Genomic DNA, 17,036 nt, shown 5'->3' with positions numbered 1-17,036 from the left:
CCCCATAGCACAATGGGACTCAACTGCACACCCACAGTCCTGACATTCTGGTAACAGAAATATACTCCAGCTCCATGCAATGCAATTTCTAGGGTGGATGGAACTTTAACCTTCATTCCCATCCTACAAAACCCAATCCCACCCCCACAGCTGTGGCTCATGGAAAAAAGCTTTGGCCATGGAATCGCAGAGTGTGAAGAAGACAGTTTGTACCTCTCAGATCTATTTTTCAGGCTGCCTACAGACTCAGGCAGGCAACACTGAATACGTTTACAAAGGATTCATATTTTAAAGGTTATCATTGCAACCATAAGGGAAATATCATAGAAATGTAAGGCTGGAAGGGATCTCAAGAGGTTATGTGCTCCCTGGCACTGAGGCAGGACCAATTATACATAGACCATCCCTGATAGGTGTTTGTTGAACCTACTCTTAAAAGCGCCAATGATGGGGATTCCACAACCTCCTTAGTAACATATTCCAGTACTTATCTATCCTTATATTTAGAAAGTTCCCCTAATATCTAGCCTAAATCTCCCTTGTTGCAGATTAATTATGACTTCTTGTCCTACCTTCAGTGGACATGGAGGACAGTTGATCACTGTCCTCTTTATAGCAGCCCTTAAGATATTTGAAGGCTGTTATCAGGTCCCCCCATCCTCTGGTGTCCGTGCCTTGTCATGGTGGGACAGCTTGCGTGCTCTAATGATCCCCAGAGTCTGTGTCACTGGATTGGTCAATGCAGGAGAGGCCAGACAAAACAGATACCCTGGTCCTCCAGGTTGGGAGTTAGGCCCAGGGCTAACAACCCTGTCCCGTAAAAAACAAAATATGTTACAGCAATGGAGAAATCGACTATTACTCTGTGTGAGGGCCTTTAGGAGTCAATGACCCGTATGACTGCCAGTGGTGAAAGCCAAGAGGAAGCCACTGGCATGAAGACTGAAGTGCTCAACACCAAGACAAAAACCAGACTTGGTTTTTGGAACGTATGGACAATGTACAAATCAGGGAAGCTAGCTCAGGTCACAGCAGAGATGAGATGCTATAGCTTACATATCCTGGGTGTCAGCGAGAGCAGATGGACGGGATCCGGAAGATTAACAACAGCCTTGGGAGAAACTTTGCTGTTTTCTGGACGGGATGATGGACAACACCATGAGGGTGTTGCCATCCTTTTGAAGAAGGGAGTGGAGCATTCCCTGTTTGAATAGAAATCCATCAGCAGCAGACTTATGAGAGCCAGACTGAAAGGGAAACATAATAATATCACCCTGATTCAGTGCTACGCTCTGACAAATGACAGTGATGAAGAAGTAAAGGACAAATTCTACCTTACACTACAGGCGGAGTTAGAGAAAGTACTGCGCCATGACCTATCATCATGGGAGACCTGAATGCCATGGTTGGTAAGGACAACACAAACAATGACAGAGCAATGGGAAGACATGGGTGTGGCACCATGAATTAAAACAGAGAAAGGCTTGTTGATTTCTGTAATATGAATGACCTAGTCGTCGGCGGAACCCTATTTGAACTTTGTGAAATTCACAAGCTGACATGGTGTTCTCCAAATGGCAGAGATAAGAACCAGATTGACCATATCATGATCAATGGCAAATGGCGATGCTCACTGACAGATGTGAAAGTGAGAAGGGGTGCAGATGTTGGCCGTGACCACCACCTTGTGACAGCCTCCGTCAAGCTAAAACTGAGATCCCAAACAAGGGATAATAAATGTTATGATATTGACAAGTTCAAGTCCCTTGAAATACAGAAAGCCTTCGTTCTGCAGTTAAAGAACAGGTTTCATGCACTTGCAGACCTTGATGAAGAGGAGGGGAATGCAGATTAGGAGATCAACAAGAAGAGGGACAAAGTAACAGCAATTTATAAACAGAGCAGTGAAGCCTGTCTAGGCTACAGGAAGAAGAGAAGGAAGGAGTGGATTACACCCAGCACATGGAATGTCATAGAAACCAGATGAGCCTTGAAGAAAAATTTTTTAGACACAAAATCCCAGAAGCTAAAGGACAAATACCACGAGCAGTATAGCAAGGCACACCGGGAGGTCAAACGCCTTGTGAGAGCAGACAAATGGCATTATATTGATAATCTGGTAACACAAGCAGAGGATGCAGCTGCTCGTGGTGAACAAGGAACCGTCTACAAAATGACTCCTATCTCAGTGGGGTAAATCCAGAGCAGTCGCATTGATTTCAGTGAAGTTCTCCCACATTTACACCCGTGGATTCAGCCACAAGGTATTATCGGTGGTAAACGCAGACACCAACAAAGACTCTCATCAGGAACAAACAAGGACACCTGCTAACAACAGAAAAAGAACAAGAAATGCGCTGGACAGAGCATTTCAAAGAATTGCTGAACAAGGAGCCACCTAAAGAGGAAGCAAACATCCAGGAAGCAGAAGATCTTGATATCAACACAGACACCCCAACTAAGGAAGAGATCATTCAAGCCATCAGATCCTTAAAAATGGAAAAGCTCCTGGCAAGGATAACTTGAATGCAGAATTGTTCAAGGTAAATCCTAAATTAGCAGCATCTATCCTGGCTCCTCTATTTACATCAGTCTGGGAAAGGGAAAAAGTGCTAGATGAGTGGACCAATGGGGTTATAGAGAAGATACCAAATAAAGGAACTCTCAGTGATTGTAATAACTGGCGTGGTATCACACTTTATCTGTGCCAAGCAAAGTATTGTGTAAGATCATAGTCCAGCGTATATCAGAGGCAGTTGAGAGTGTTCTCAGAAAAGAGCAAGCTGGTTTTCGGAAAGGGCATGGATGCACAGACCAGATCTTCACTCTACAAAACATAATAGAACAGTTCTTAGAATGGCAATGGCAACTCTACATCAATTTCATAGACTTTGAGAAGGCTTTTGATAGCATTCACAGGACCAACCTATGGTGCATTCTGTGGGCATATGGAATTCCTTTCTGTACAATCAATGTCATCAAAAGCTTCTATTTCAACTTTACATGCAGTGTTGATCACAGTGAGCTCAGTTTTGAAGTCAAAACAAGAGTATGTCAGAGGTGTGTCATGTCTGCAATCCTCTTCAACATTGCCATTGACGGGGTAATGCAGCGTACAACAGAAGACATGCCAAGAGGCATTAAATGGATGCTCTTCTCATCCCTTGAAGACCTGGACTTCACAGATGATGTCGCTCTCCTATCACATACCCATCATATACAAGAAAAAACAACTCGACTCAATGCATTCAGCCAGCAAATTGGACTGAAAATCAACCGCAATAAGACAGATATCATGATCTTTAATATTGCCTCACCATCACCAGTACGGATAGAAGATTATGTTCTCACCAGTGTAGAAACATTCACATATTTGGGCAGCACCATCAACCGGGATGGTGGAACAATCCAGGACATCCGGAACAAAATCAATAAAGCCAGGAACACTTTCAGGAGTTTAAATACAGTCTGGAAATCATCAAAATACAACACCAAAACCAAACTCAAGCTTTACCAGAGCTGCATACTTTCAACACTACTTTATAGTGCAGAATGCTGGGGAATGAGAAAGTATGAGATGTCCAAACTGTCTTCATTCCATATAACCTGCCTTAGAAAAATCCTCCATATCTTTTGGCCCAGAACAATCTCAAACCAAGATTTATTGACACAGTGCAGCCAAGAAGATCTGAGCACCATCACTGCCTGGAGATGGATCGGTCATGTGCTTCAGATGGAAACTGATTCCATCACCAGAGTAGCAATAAGATGGACACCTGAAGGCAAGCGAAAACGAGGCCGCCCGAAAACAACATGGTGAAGAGCTGTGGAAGCTGAGCTGAAAAACCTGGTGCACAGCTGGGGAACCATTGAAAGACTTGCCAGAAACAGACAGGAGTGGAGGAGCTTCATCACTGCCCTAAATGCAGAAGGTGTAATGGGAACATGATGATGATGATGATTATCAGGTCCCCCTTGGTTTCCTTTTCTCAAGGCTAAACATGCCCAATTTTTTTAGCCTTTCCTCATAGGTCACCTTTTCTAAACCTTTTATCATTTTTGTTCTCCTCTGAACTCTCTCCAATTTGTCCACATCTTAAAGTGTGGTGCCCAAAACTGGACACAGTACTTATTAGCAGTAGCCTCACCAGTGCCGACTAGACTGGGACAATTACCTTCCATATCTTACATCTAATACTCCTTTTAATACACCCAAGAATGATATTAGCCTTTTTTGCAACTATATTACATTGTTGGCTCATATTCAATCTGTGATCCACTATAATCCCCAGATCCTTTTCAGCAGTACTACTGCCTAGTCAGTTATTTCCCATTTTATAGTTGTGCATTTGATTTTCTTTCATAAGTGTAGTATTTTGCATTTACTTTTATTGAAATTTATCTTGTTGATTTCATACCAATTCTCCAATTTATCAAAGACATTTTGAATTCTAATACTTCCTCCAAAGTGCTAGCAACCCCTCCCAGGTTGGTGTCACCCTTAAAATTTATAAGCATACTCTCCACTCCATTATTAAAGTCATTAATGAAAATATTGACTCAGACCAGACCAAGAACTGATTCCTGCAGGGCCCCACTATATATGTCTTCCCAGTTTGACAGCAAATCATTGGTAACTACTCCTTGAGTATGTTTTTTTTTACCAGTTATGTACCCACCTTACAATAATTTCACTTAGAGCACATTTCCTTAGTTTGCTTATGAGAATGTCCTGTGGGCATTCCTAAACTAAAAATTACTAAATTACGGCCTTAATGAAATGAAGATATATCTTGTCTATTGCTTCCCTCCTATACATGTGGTCAGTAACCCTGTCAAAGAAGGAAAGTAGGTTGGTTTGGGATGATTTGTTCTTGATCAACCCATGTTGGCTATTACTTATCATCTAATGTTCTTCTAGATGCTTCTACATTGATAGTTTAATAATCTGCTTCAGTATCTTTCTAGGTATTGAAGTTAGGCTGACTGGTTTATAATACCCTGGGTCCTCTCTGTTGCTCTTTCTAAAGATGGGCAAACATAGTATCTTTCTCCAGTTCTCCATGACTTTTTGAAGATAATTGCTAATGGTTCTAAGAATGCATCAACTAATTCCTTAAATACCCTAGGATGAAATTTGTCAGGCCCTGCTAACTCAAATACATCTAATTTATATAAATATTCTTTAAACTGTTCTTTCCATATTCTGTCTTGTATTTCTTCCTCCTAGTTGTTAATATTGTATTAAGTATCTGGTCACCATTAACTGTTTTTAGTGAAGACTGAAGCAAAATAGACATTAAACACTTCAGCCTCCTTGATGTTGTCCTTTATTAGGTCTCCTTCCCTGCTAAGTTGTGTACCTACATAAAAATATAAATAAAAAAAGAAACACTGACTTCCTATCACCTAAACTAAATCTATGTCCCAACTCACTCATGAAATGCAGATATATCAGCTTAAAACACAGCAATGGGGTTACTCAGAATAATAATACTTAGCTCTTTTATATAGTACTTTTATCTACAGATCTTAAAGCACCTTACAAAAAGGAAGGAAGTGTCACTGTCCCCACATTACAGATACTGGGGAAACTGAGGCAGGGAGCAGCGATGTGACTTGCTCAAGGTAACACAGTAGGTCATTGTCAGAACTGGGGATAACCACTGGATCACACCGCATCCCAGTGAAAGAATTTCAATGTATAGGTTAAGTTTTGTTGGAGACACACATAATTCATAATTTTCATAATTCTTCTGTGCAAGTGTAGGCACACTGGTAGATTGCTAAGGCTATCTTTTCAAGACCAAATTTTTCAGGGAAACCTTGTGGTACATATTTTTCTGCACACAAATTGGGTAACTAAGCAATTAACTAAAGTGAAACCTGAACTCCAGCAATTAACAGTTTTCCACAGGGACTGTATACTCTACAATGCAACTGAATGAGAGGACTGAGTTACAACAGGGTGGTACTAACTCAGTATTCTCAGATTTCAGTTTGTAGGGTAGATGGGAATGTATGTAACAGTGTTTCATGCTACAATATTATACTGATTTTATTCTGAATCACTTGTTCCCAGCACATTTGCAACTTTTAAAAAGGTAAAACTTAAAATGTACAGCTATTTAAATCTAAATACTACAGTAGTTAGCACTGTTACCTAAATAATAAAGGATCTAAGTCTAAGCAGGCAAGTTTTGTTTCATTATGTCTACTTTTTCATTACAGGCTGTTTTAGGGCAGTCTTAATCATCAAAAAAAAAAAAAAAAAAGGAGAAAGCAATGCCTCGGGGATTTGATTTTCATCTATTGTTTCAGTTTGTAGATCCTGTGGTACAGAGTTGCTTGGGACCATTGCTTCTGAACATCCGAGGAAATGTACAGTTCAGCGTAGTGAGCACTGTGCTTGGTAGTAAGAGTTTGCAGGAGTTGGGTCCCTAGTGATTTAATAGCCAGGACAATACCTGGTGACCACTTATTATTTCTATTTCCTCGTAAAGCTCAAGGACATTACATGCAATGAGTGTATTAATGCAATATTATGCACAAAAGTCAGGAAATTCAGAGTCACATTTCGTACAGCTATTGAATTCTGCCACATTAAACACAAATATTAAAGCAATTATAATTAACACTAATACTCAAAGTAGGACATATTCAAGACAGGTGAGTTGCAGTTACTGTGGGAACCGTAACTCTGAAGACTGTACAGTACTGAGGTACATCTGAAGTATAATTTAATACTCTGAATTGCACTGAAAGTGATAATAAGGGCTATAAATACCATGATTATATGGCATGATACTTGTAATATTACTTTCTAATTTTTAAAAAGTCGAATGTAGAAAAATCCCTCCCAAATTGTGTCAGGAAATGGAGCAGCTTTCACATGTGCTTATCTGTTTTTGTAGGACATCCACATACTACCTGAGGGAAACGCTGATTGCTAGGCAGACATGTCAATGTGAAATATGGAGTGAGACTTGAGCTTTGACCATGAAAAGGGGAAAGCAGATTTTTCACCATGGATATATCTGAATGAACTAGTGAAATATTCAGGAATCAAAAAAAATTCAAAATTCATGCCAGGCTGTAGTGGGGCGGCCTGGCTTCCAGGCGCCCCAGGAAGGGATGAGCCAGAAAAGCCGCCAGAGTGGGCGGAGCCACCGCGGCCTGTCCCCGCCCCCCGTAAGTCAAGGGGCGGGACAGGAAGTATAAAGGCCAGGCCCCAGCGCTCAGTAGCTGGCCGGCAGCGGGAGAGGACAGACGCTGGTGCCCGAGCTCCCGCGGACCTGAGCCTGCCGAGAGCCCGGTATCCTGAGGAGGACTGGCCGAGCCGGCCGAGAGCCCGGTATCCTGAGGAGGACTGGCCGAGCCTGCCGAGAGCCCGGTACCCTGAGGAGGACTGGCCGAGCCTGCCGAGAGCCCGGTACCCTGAGGAGGACTGGCCGAGCCTGCCGAGAGCCCGGTACCCTGAGGAGGACTGGCCGAGCCTGCCGAGAGCCCGGTATCCTGAGGAGCAGTCTGAGCTTCCCCCCGCCGAGGGCCCAGAGGGAGTGACAGACCTACCTGGTGCTCGGGGCCCGGAGGAGCCCATGATCTGTGACCCAGCAGACGGAACTCAGGAGGAGCAGGTACCCATGGAGGAGGAGATGGGAAGTGGCCCGGGGATAGCAGACCCCGAACCCATGTCAGTGTGTTGCGGTCAGGATCCCCACTGACTGCGCGGCAGACGGACTGCTGCGGATAGGGCCCCGGGCTGGAACACAGTGGAGTGGGCGGGCCTGTGTTCCCCCCTGCCACCCCGCGCCGGGTGGCAGTCTCTCCTCCTCCTTGTCCAAGGGGCCTGGGCCCGTGACAGACTATCCGTTGGCTGCCCTGCCCTGACCTAGGGCCTGGGCTAACCCAAACTGACCCAGCCCCTGCTACAAGGCCTGGGCCTCTGACTGACTATTGGTTTGCTGCCCCGCCCTGACCCAGGGCCGGAGCTGTTAATTGTCTGCTCAGCCCCTGCACAAAGGGCCTGAGCTCAGAACTGTTAATTGTCTGCTCAGCCCCTGCACAAAGGGCCTGAGCTCAGGACTGTTAATTGTCTGCTCAGCCCCTGCACAAAGGGCCTGAGCTCAGGACTGTTAATTGTGTGCTCAGCCCCTGCACAAAGGCCCTGAGCTCAGGACTGTTAATTGTGTGCTCAGCCCCTGCACAAAGGCCCTGAGCTCAGGACTGTTAATTGTGTGCTCAGCCCCTGCACAAAGGCCCTGAGCTCAGAACTGTTAATTGTGTGCTCAGCCCCTGCCCAAAGGCCCTGAGCTCAGAACTGTTATTCGCTTTGTAGCGGGGCGGCCTGGCTTCCAGGCGCCCCAGGAAGGGACGAGCCCCACCCCGGAACTACTACACGTGGCAAGCCAGGCAGGAGTTCCGCCCAGGATGTGGGCGCGAACCCTCGACTCCGGGGAGAGAGGGGCCGGGGGAGAAAGATCCCCCTCCCGAGACATGGATCTGTCCCAGCTCTTGGCCCTGGTGACAGAAACCCAGGAGCGGCAGCAGGCGGCCCAGCTGCAACAGCAAAGGGAGCAGCAGGCCGCACAGCTGCAACAGCAGCAGCAGCTCATGGAGCAGCTTGGAACTCAACGGAACCAGCTCGTGCAAGACCTGGTCACCCAGCAGCAGGAGTTCCAGCGGGAATGTCTCCAGCAACTCGCAGCGACGCTGGCCCAGCCTGGAGGCGCGGCCGGGACTACGCGGCCCAGCCCCCCGATCCGGCTGACGAAAATGGTGCCCGGCGATGACCCCGAAGCCTTTCTCGTCACCTTCGAGCGGGTGGCCGTTGTCGCCGGTTGGGCCCCGGAGCTATGGGCTTCCATATTAGCCCCATACCTGACTGGGACGGCGCAGATGGTCTACCGAGGCCTGTCGGTGGAAGCCGCCCAAGACTACAGCCAAGTAAAGGCTGCCATTCTTGATGCCCTGGATGTGAGCCCCGAGACTTTCCGGCAGCGGTTTAGGAGTCTGACCTACCCCACGGGGGCCCGACCTCGGCAGGTGGCTCAGGAACTCCGGGAAACCTGCAAGCGGTGGTTACAACCCGAGCACCGGACATCGGAGGAGGTAATGGAACAGGTGCTGCTGGAGCAGTTCACCCATGTTCTTCCACCACGGGGGCGGGCCTGGGTCCTCCGGCACCGACCAGCGACCCTGACCGCCGCCGTGTCCCTAATGGAGGACTTCCTCGCGGCTGACACGCCGATAGGCCCAGGACTCCGAGGGCCCCCACCCGGGGCGGAGCGCCCTACCCCCGAGAAGAAAGGAACACCCGCTCGAGCAGATTCACGGATTTCGTCCCAGGGAGCCGAGGGTGGGACTCGGGCCCCGACCCCCATAGGGCAAAAAGACCACCGAAGTCCGCCGGGACCCCCCCCTGGCGTCCGGCCCCGGACGGGGCGGGCCACCCCGGGGCCCTGTTTCTCCTGCGGGGAGTACGGCCATCTCCAGCGGGATTGCCCAGGGCTGGAGTGTACCTTTGGCCAGGTCTGTGCAGGGGAGGCTCGGGCCCGTCCTTCCCAGGCGGCTAAGATCACCGTGCCGGTGGTCCTTGAAGGATACCCGACGGTGGCCCTCCTCGACTCGGGCTGCGGACAGACGCTAGTCCGCCAACGCTTCGGTCCCCCGGCTGACGCCCGATTGGGTGAAATTCGCCTGCAGTGCATCCATGGAGACGTACGGCCCTACCTGAGTACCCGGGCCCAGCTGACGATCGAGGGGGTCACCCGATCAATGGTGGTGGGACTGGCCCCACGACTGGCATACCCCGTGATCCTGGGCCGAGACTGGCCGGAGTTTCCAGCACTCCTCCGCCGGCACGCAGGAGACGACCCGCGGGCCATGCCCGCCCTAGAAGGGGAGACCCCCGAGAGTGAAGGAGAGGAAAGGGAAACCCCCGAGCCAACCAGCTCGGCCGGAGAACCAGAGGATGCTTCCCGAGGGGCGGCGACGGATTCCTCGGCCACCATGGACTTCTGCCGGGACCAACGGGCCGACCCCACTCTTCAGCGAGCATACGAACAATTGGCCATGGCGAATGGGACTATCCTCGACCCCGGTCGAGCGGCCCAGTGGCCACACTTTGAGTTGCGGCAAGACCGCCTGTATCGGGTCGAGCGGGACCCCCACACGGGGGAGACCCGAACCCAACTCCTCGTTCCCCGGCCTCATCGACAGTCCGTCATGAAGTTGGCCCATGACGTCCCCGCGGCTGGGCACCTCGGTCACGAGAAAACCCTGGCCCGGATTTTGGGACGCTTCTTCTGGCCAGGGGTGTACCAGGAGGTGAAGAACTACTGTAATTCCTGCCCGCGCTGCCAGTTGGCTGCCCCGGCCCGGACTCCCAAGGCCCCGTTGATCCCGATGCCCCTGATTGAGACACCCTTCGAGCGCGTGGCCATGGACCTAGTGGGGCCCCTTCCCAAAAGCAGTGCAGGGTTTCAATACATCTTGGTGATGTTGGACTATGCTACCCGGTTCCCCGAGGCAATTCCCCTCCGGAACATTACAGCCCGCACCATCGCTGATGAGCTAGTGAAGATTTTTGCCCGTGTCGGCCTACCCCGCGAGATCCTCACGGATCAAGGGACAAACTTTACGTCGCGGTTGCTCCGCCAGGTGTGTGAGCTTCTGGGGGTCAAGCAACTGCGAACGTCAGTCTATCATCCCCAGACGGATGGGCTGGTCGAGAGGTTTAACCGGACCTTAAAAGACATGCTCCGTAAGTTCCCCCCGGAAGACCTTCGCCGATGGGACCAGCTACTCCCACCCTTGCTCCTAGCGGTCCGAGAGGTCCCCCAGTCGTCGACGAAATTCTCGCCGTTCGAGCTGCTCTACGGCCGTCGACCGCGAGGCCTATTGGACCTAGTGAGGGAAACTTGGGAGCAAACCCCGTCACCGGCCCAGGGACTCTTAAAGTACGTGATCCAGCTCCAGGAGCGTCTTAAGCAAGCGGGAGACCGGGCCCAAGAGAATTTGAAAGCCGCCCAGGAGACGCAAGCCCAGGCCTACAACCGGGGCGCCCAAGCACGGGACTTCTTACCCGGAGACCGGGTATTACTCCTTCTCCCCTCCAGTGAGTCGAAGGTTCTGGCTCGCTGGCAAGGACCATATGAGGTGGTCCGGAAAGTGGGCCCGGTTACATATGAGATCGACCAGCCCGACCGAAAGAAGCGGATACAGCAGTACCACATCAACCTGCTCAAGCCCTGGCGGGAACGAGAAGGGCTTTTGATTAACCCCTACCCACCAGAGCCCGAGCTAGGGCCCCAGGTAGCCCATACCCGGGACCCTGAGGAACCCCAACTTGGGGAGACCCTGACGGAAGAACAACTCAAGCAAACCCGGTGCCTCCTACGAGCATTCCGTCACACCTTCACTGCCCAACCAGGAGCCACCTCCCTGGTGTACCATAGGATCCAAACGGAGCCTGGGGTGGTGATTCGCGGCGCGACCAGACCCTTGCCTTATCACCGGAGAGGCGCCGTGGATGAGGAAGTACGGGCGATGCTGGACCTGGGCGTGATTGAACCCTCGCACAGCGAGTGGCGAAGCCCCATCGTATTGGTACCGAAGCCCGACGGCTCCCAACGGTTCTGCATCGACTTTAGACGTGTGAACGCCATCTCCAAGTTCGATGCCTACCCCATGCCCCAGATAGACGAGCTGTTGGCTCGGTTAGGTGGAGCTCGTTACATCACGACCCTGGACCTCAGCAAGGGGTATTGGCAAATCCCCCTGGATCCTACTTCAAGGGAGAAAACTGCATTCGCCACCCCTACGGGCCTATACCAGTTTACTCGAATGCCCTTCGGCCTCCACGGAGCCCCGGCCACGTTTCAGCGCCTGATGGACCGCCTCCTCCTCCCCCACCAAGACTACGCGGCGGCCTATTTGGACGACGTAGTCATTTACAGCCCGCAGTGGGAAAACCATCTGGAACAGGTCGCCGCCGTCCTGAGATCCCTGCGGGCCGCCGGGTTAACGGCCAACCCGAAGAAGTGTTGCATCGGCCGACAAGAAACTAAGTATCTGGGGTACGCTATCGGGCACGGCCAGGTGAAACCGCTGGTGGACAAGGTGCAGGCCATTGCGACCTGCCCCCCGCCCACCACGAAACGGCAAGTACACCAGTTTCTGGGGCTAGCGGGGTATTATCGACGCTTCATTCCCCACTTTGCGGCGATCGCAGCCCCCTTGACGGGACTCTTAACGAAGGAAAGCCCCCGGCAAGTGGTCTGGACCCGTGAGTGTGACGAAGCCTTTCAAGCCCTCAAGACAAGCCTGTGTCAAGAGCCAGTCTTATATAGCCCCGATTTCAAGCAGGCCTTCATCCTGCAAACCGACGCTTCGGAGGTGGGTCTCGGGGCGGTCCTCTCCCAAGAGGTTGGCGGCGAAGAGCACCCGGTCCTTTACATCAGTCGGAAGCTCTTCCCCCGAGAAAAGAACTATGCCGTGGTGGAAAAGGAAGCCCTAGCCGCGAAGTGGGCTTGTGACGCCCTGCGGTACTATCTCCTGGGAGCCCCTTTCATCTTGGTCACCGACCACTCTGCTCTCCAGTGGTTGGCCCGCATGAAGGACCATAATATGCGGCTGCAGCGGTGGTACTTAGCGCTGCAACCTTATGCCTTCACCGTTCGCCATCGGGCTGGGAGAGACCACGCAAACGCAGACTTCCTTTCCCGCCTAGGAGGTATGGAAGGGTCTGGCCCCGGTACCCGGGAGCCAGCCTTGAGGGGGGGGCCGTGTAGCGGGGCGGCCTGGCTTCCAGGCGCCCCAGGAAGGGATGAGCCAGAAAAGCCGCCAGAGTGGGCGGAGCCACCGCGGCCTGTCCCCGCCCCCCGGAAGTCAAGGGGCGGGACAGGAAGTATAAAGGCCAGGCCCCAGCGCTCAGTAGCTGGCCGGCAGCGGGAGAGGACAGATGCTGGTGCCCGAGCTCCCGCGGACCTGAGCCGGCCGAGAGCCCGGTACCCTGAGGAGGACTGGCCGAGCCGGCCGAGAGCCCGGTACCCTGAGGAGGACTGGCCGAGCCTGCCGAGAGCCCGGTACCCTGAGGAGGACTGGCCGAGCCTGCCGAGAGCCCGGTACCCTGAGGAGGACTGGCCGAGCCTGCCGAGAGCCCGGTATCCTGAGGAGCAGTCTGAGCTTCCCCCCGCCGAGGGCCCAGAGGGAGTGACAGACCTACCTGGTGCTCGGGGCCCGGAGGAGCCCATGATCTGTGACCCAGCAGACGGAACTCAGGAGGAGCAGGTACCCATGGAGGAGGAGATGGGAAGTGGCCCGGGGATAGCAGACCCCGAACCCATGTCAGTGTGTTGCGGTCAGGATCCCCACTGACTGCGCGGCAGACGGACTGCTGCGGATAGGGCCCCGGGCTGGAACACAGTGGAGTGGGCGGGCCTGTGTTCCCCCCTGCCACCCCGCGCCGGGTGGCAGTCTCTCCTCCTCCTTGTCCAAGGGGCCTGGGCCCGTGACAGACTATCCGTTGGCTGCCCTGCCCTGACCTAGGGCCTGGGCTAACCCAAACTGACCCAGCCCCTGCTACAAGGCCTGGGCCTCTGACTGACTATTGGTTTGCTGCCCCGCCCTGACCCAGGGCCGGAGCTGTTAATTGTCTGCTCAGCCCCTGCACAAAGGGCCTGAGCTCAGAACTGTTAATTGTCTGCTCAGCCCCTGCATAAGGGCCTGAGCTCAGAACTGTTAATTGTCTGCTCAGCCCCTGCACAAAGGCCCTGAGCTCAGGACTGTTAATTGTGTGCTCAGCCCCTGCCCAAAGGGCCTGAGCTCAGAACTGTTAATTGTGTGCTCAGCCCCTGCCCAAAGGGCCTGAGCTCAGAACTGTTATTCGCTTTGTAGCGGGGCGGCCTGGCTTCCAGGCGCCCCAGGAAGGGACGAGCCCCACCCCGGAACTACTACACAGGCGAATTGGTGACTGTGATCACAATCGCATCTCAGTAGCAGTCCAGCGACATATCTACTAATGTGCACCACATCCTGAGAGGTTTGCTATTCACAAAACAGTTCTACTGCCCTAGGGGATTCAAGTTCAGGAATCCAACTCTGTTAGAGTTTAGGACAGCTAATAGCACAGTACAACACAGCACCCTGCTTGTATTCTTTATGGCCAAACCCTAATTCTGGCCCTCAGTCTACAGACATGGGCTGTACCTAGGGAAGAACTAGTGGGATCCTTTGAAGATCAGACAGGTGAAGGAATTTTCTTCCCTCATCTCAATCTATGCCACAAAATAACAGAGGAGCTTCAGGGCTCGGGGTGTTCTCTCAGGCCTGCCGTACCCCCCATGGCTATTTGCATGCCCCCATCTCACTTCTCTCTGGGAAATGAACAGTACAGTAGAGTTACAGATGCACTCTCCCTCCTGCACAAACTCCTACACACTGGGATGAGGGAGCCCCTATGGAATTGTGCCTACTATGTAATCTTCTGCACCCCTCCGCCCGCTCTCCCCTGCCCAGTACATCAATGTATGTCTCTTCAAGGTTTTACTGTGCCTGGAGCCCTCTGCACACATAGAAGGAAGCTTTTACTTTATGTGTATTGGGTAAGGAGAGATTTTTCACTTCATTCATCATTTAGCCTAATCACTGCAGCATACTGGAAATCAGTGGTAAACTGTAAAGAGACCTTTCATACTGAGGAAGACAAAATTGCACATATTAGACCTAAAGCATAAACCCTTCATCTTTTCACTTGTTTTTCATAGCATTTCTTGCCTTATGTCTGCTAATTATTGAAAGCATTTAGGTTTGAACAAGGCTTTGGACTTCTTCCCAGTCACTTTCTCTTCTTGCTTAGTCCTGTGGTGAAGTTATAATGCTGACTATACATCATCACATTGTCTCCTCCTTCCTAGATGCCTTCCCCAGTGCCTCCTTTCTCAATCCCTGTAGACAACCCCACCATCCTGCCCATCACTCAGCCCCATAACCTGGGTGTTATCTTTGACTCGGACCTCCCTCTAGCTCATCACATCCAGCCTATGTCTAAATCTTGCAGATTCTTTCTATATAACATGCTAAGATACAGTCTTTCCTATCCATGTACATAGCTACAATTCCAGCTTTTTCTCTTGCCTTGACAAATACAGTCTTGCCCTGCTCATATCAATTCCAGTGGTACTACAAAGATAATTTTCCTAGCTTATTGCTTTGACTATGTCATCCTCTCATTGCAGCCCTCCACTGGATCCCCCTTCTCTATTGCTTCAAACATAAGCTGCTTGTCTTCACTTTCAGGCCCTCCACATTCCCTACCTATCTTCTCTCATTCACTGTCATATTATCGCCAACCTTAAAGGTTAAAAAATCATGAGTCAGACCCCCCCAGATCATGGGTTTTTTAAAAAGATTGTTTCTTTTGGTTTGTCTTGATTTTTTGAACTTCCCCACGTGTGTGTGTGTGTGTTTGTGTGTGTTACCAAGTTCCATAAGTAAGGTGACTTGGCCCCTGCTTCAGGAGCTCTCACCCCTATATCCCACCATCTCCCTGCCCAGCAATTAATTCTGCCCCTACATCAATTCTTCCCCTCTAGTACCCACATCAGTTCTGTTCCCCCAACCCTACCTTAGCTCCTGCTGCAGCTCTAGGGGTTCCTCAGACCCCTCTCCCAGCCCTGAGGGGCAGCTGCAGAAAGGTTCCCTTCTCCACATTCCCGGCTGGACGATGTGGGGGGGAGAGGAGCAGAGAGGTTGTATCCCATTCCTCACAGGAGGGAGTGGAGCTGCACTGATTCTGAGCCCTTTCTGCTCCCTCCCCTCCTGTGAGAATGGTGCTAGCTCCTGAGGGATGGGGGAGAGAGCTCTGCCTGCTCCTGCAAATGGCTGCTCTTCCCAAGGAGGCAGGCTAGTGGGGAAGGCAGCCAATCAGAGGGGGTTTCTCCCAGGCAGAGCTGAAATTTGTGAGAGGGCTGGAGCTTCTTGTGTCACAGTGAGACTAGCTCTGGGCCCAGCTGAAATCCTATGAGATCATGAGAACTGACAACACTGCTGTCAAAGCCATCTCTGATTGACCCACAATGCCAGCCTCCCTTGCCCCTTTGTTAAATTTTCAAAGACGCACCTACATGGTTTCTCCCATGCTGCCCCTCACGCTTGGAAGAAGCTCCCCAATAACATCTGCAAATCTGAAGATTTGCCTTCACTAGTCTCATTATCCATGTTCAGATCCCTCCTTTTCTGGGATGCCTACAAAAACTTCCACCACATGCGTCTGATGAAGTGGGTATTCACCCAGGAAAGCTTATGCTCCAATACTTCTGTTAGTCTATAAGGTGCCACAGGACTCTTTGTCGGCTTTTTACAAAAACTTGACAACAGTTAGGCAGCTGGTGTGCAGAGACCACGGCCTACCATTCAAACCAACATTCTTTTACTGTTTCCCTGTACTCCCCCATCAGTCTATCCCTCTGTTGTCTTATCTGAGATTGAAAACTCTTTGGGGGTAGGGACTTATCTTTTTTCTGCATTTGCATAGTGCCTAGCACATGACTAGGGTTCCTAGGCACTACAGTAATACACAATTAATAATCATGTTTCCATGGGAACAGATTGTGAAGTGACCAGCACTAGATTATGACTTCTTCTCTGGATCAAACATTAGGCAAGGCGGGGTTGTGAGGGAGGGAGGTGGCCCTTGTTCAAAAACATATCAGATATAAGAGAATATAGAAAGTGACCAGCCAAGCACACTGGGACAAGTTCTGCTGTTACCATTGAAGTCAACAGAGTTTTAGTAATTGACAGTAGAATCTAGCTCACTCTTTTCAATATATGTGTTGGATAGTTTTAGATTTGCTTCATTACAAGGGATCTCTTTCAATACATGGGATCTCCTGTGTCATCAGTACACAATGGACTTATGTTACAGATTCCTCCGAATGCTATTGGGAATGCACACAGAAATCTCTTGCATGTCTTTGGTGATATAATCCCTTATATCACCAAAGGAAAGAAAAAAAAAAAAAAGAGCATTC

Source organism: Malaclemys terrapin, chromosome 1 (assembly GCF_027887155.1).
Source record: "Malaclemys terrapin pileata isolate rMalTer1 chromosome 1, rMalTer1.hap1, whole genome shotgun sequence".
NCBI classification, from domain to species: domain Eukaryota; kingdom Metazoa; phylum Chordata; order Testudines; family Emydidae; genus Malaclemys; species Malaclemys terrapin.
Note: the sequence above shows the minus strand (reverse complement) of the source record.